Source organism: Rhipicephalus sanguineus, chromosome 4, assembly GCF_013339695.2.
Source record: "Rhipicephalus sanguineus isolate Rsan-2018 chromosome 4, BIME_Rsan_1.4, whole genome shotgun sequence".
Classification (NCBI taxonomy): domain Eukaryota; kingdom Metazoa; phylum Arthropoda; class Arachnida; order Ixodida; family Ixodidae; genus Rhipicephalus; species Rhipicephalus sanguineus.
Window position 1 is genome coordinate 188,480,181 of NC_051179.1, and position 3,290 is coordinate 188,483,470.

A 3,290-nucleotide genomic window follows, 5' to 3' on the forward strand; every position below is an offset into this window, starting at 1 on the left:
AATGAGTAAACTGGTCATATGGATAAGCAGCCATTCAGTGACACATACGTTGACATTCTATCGCATAATCTTTAGGATTCCTAGTAGAATGCACACCGCTGGTTTGTAAACCATACGAAATGCAAAGGTAAATAAATCGAAGCACGCTACAAGACCCTCAGTCCGTGTTTCTGTGCATGTGTGATAGTGATATTTCGCGAACGCAGTCGCCGCATTTTCGAAACTTGCAATGGCATTTGATAACCAAGATGGAAAATTCTCAAAACGATTGCTTTCTATGTGTGTAAAATTTTCATTTCGCGTGGTTGTAACATGCATTTGTTACCGGCTTTTGAAGCACCGACTGCCATTTTTAGCTTGATGTCGCGCTCTTCTACTAGGTCAAAGCTGTCGTCAAATACTGGGTTCTCTTTCCCACCGTTGAAATAGAAAGGGCACTTTTAGATTCCTACTCGTCATTTGGTATTGCACAATTATGATAAATGCTAATGCTTTAAAATAATTTGATGCAAAACGGAACTGCTTGATGGGGTCATTGTGACCGCATTTTCATATTTCACTTCACGGGAGTTTTGCTGTTTGTTCGTTTCTTATTCACTTGTGCTAAGGCAAAACGAAACAGCATATAGGGTGTGTAACACAAATGTATGCCTAAGGGTCATCGAGGACCATTGGAGAGTCACCTCTTCATTCAAAGACGACATTGCTCTAAACGTTATCAAGTAGTTATATGGACATGTCCGGTGAATGAATGTATTGGATACTGCAACACTAGCGTCCACTCCCCTTGCTGTAGTATGAAAAACATGTGCAGGACGTCTGGAAAGGTTCAGTCAGTGCAAAAAAAAAGAACGGGAACTACATCATGGCTGGGCTTTTAAAGCCGCCATTTTGAATACAATCGTAATAATAGATATTGCCACGCGCACTTCTTTTTGTATTTTTATGTCACGGTCCGTTTTGATGGATAACCACTGCGCTAACCGCTCCCGAATGTCTGGGAACCTTCCAGAGTAATTTAAAATCTTCTGATCAGCCTCAGCGCACAACGTGAACAGTCAGTTTATTCCGGACCGACCCGGCCACCGATCATAACGCTAGGACCTTCGATGCCATAGCTATAAATTGCCGACGCGCTTTACTGCATCCAGCTCAGATTATTGACGGCCGACGACAGTGCATACCGCTATCAGTGTGCAGCGCGAATTACTCGCGCATTGGTTTTAATTTTCCGGGCACACATTCGCCCGAATAAAGTTTCGGCTTGAACATGCCGACTACTGCGTTCTTCGACGTCACGACCACGTGACAATGTGATATGTAAAGGTTGCGTCATATCTGTACGTACTATTGGACTCATACAGCGTAAAAAAAACCGCGCTCGTCGTTATTCATAACTCGTAGAACTACACACTCAGGTCCCATTACTTGTAAAAAGATATATTGAGAGGAGAGTGGGAGAGTAGTAGGAATTGAGGGGGATGTCAGAACACGTTCCCTTGGCTGCTTTTAACTTTTGTTGTCGTAAAAAGACGGGGCCGTAGCGGCCACTACGGTCTTTTGAAACACCGAGACTGGCGCAACTATTTATCGCATTTAGCGATATAGATATTATCTTACCACCAAGGTCCGTATTACCCATCGTAAACGCAAACATTTAAAAGCCTTAATTGATATTAGTCTGATAAAACTTTAAGAAACGTACTGATATCGATGACAAGAAAGAAAAATGGCTGCATCTTCAAATTAATAAATTCTTGTACTTGCGTTTTGTGACAGGAGTGGAGTGTTTCTTCAATCAATAAAAGTATTAGAGTGCAACTGTTCTCACTCGTCATGACCATCCATTTTGGTAATGTGCAGCTCCCCCAAGCCGAAGGGAAACTGGAGAGGGTTCGAAGTTACATTCCAAACAAATTACTTGGGTCATTTTTTGCTGACAAATCTCCTTTTGGGTAAGTTCTTATACGTAAGTGCCGTTTCATCTTACCGTGTAATACAGAAGAAGCACGCATGACTTAAGTGATGACCTACTTTATTTTACAAGATTTCCCTGTTTTACGGTCTAGCCTGCATGTGTTTGCATTTAAACGAAATAGTAGAAGAAAATCACTCAAGCTGTCCATCTTTTCCAAGGTCTTCTGAAGAAATTTCGCCCAGCCGTATCATCAACGTAGGCTCCATTGCTCACTGGTTGCAACGTTTGATGATGACGTCAACTTCCAAAAATATAAGCAAAACCTGGTATACCCCTGCTACAAAGCTCTACATGACGCTGTTTACAATGGAACTCGCACGGAGGCTGGCTAATACAGGTAAGACCACAAAACCACTTAAAATGTTACTTTATATATTCTTACTGCAATACTAAAGAGCGCACGGGTTTCGCGCGCAGACTCGAACTTTCTGTGTGAGCTGTCGTGTAAAAAGGCAGCGCCTTCATTCGAGCATTTCGCAACCCATAGTACCTTAGCTGTCGTCGTCTAGACCAAACCAGCGAAACCGGGCTTCGCCACGCCATGATATCGTCAGGGGAAAATGCGGTTGGCACTTCAATAATCCTAGCCCTAGTGAAGGAAAGTTGGCTTGTTTGGCAGGACACTGTAAAGAACCAAACAAAAATGAACAAACGTGTCGCATATTGAAGAAAGGGTATTGTGCTCCAGGGTTTTTCCTCGAGGTTCACCTGCCAGGAATATTCGATGGTGGAGGAAGAGAGCGCTCTTTGTCGAAGAGGAGAAATAATTAGCCATCGCACATTCGCTTACTTGCTATTCTAGGCGGAATAGGAAGAAGTGGAAAAAGCTCTTAGGACAATAGGGGCAGCAAAAATGTAGAAAAATCCGCAAAAAATAACATGCGAAGCAGTCACCAAGTAGCTGTCTATGCCGCATTTTTTTTTCAGTGAAGCGTTACGAAGGTATCAACGTCATCGTGTTAATTCAGCAGTTGTTTGCATATCGTGGGCTTACCGGGCACATCGACTGCACTGAACTGTAAAGGGTAACACTTGGTCCGATGTAACATTGGCATTCATGTTAGGGTACAGGGTCAGCCTTATCGAAACCAAGTGGACACTTCGGTGTTATAATGTGCGTATCATAATTAGCGGTCATTGGCGTATTCTCCCGGGTCGAGCAACGCTTGACTAAACACTGCTGAGTCATGGCAGTAAATACCTAATGTTTATTGCTCTGTAATGAAAGCGTGTGGCAACACTGCAGCCACAATTGGCGTTCCTTCAGCGAGGCGGCGTGGTGCAGTGGCAGAACACTTGACTGCCGCGCTGA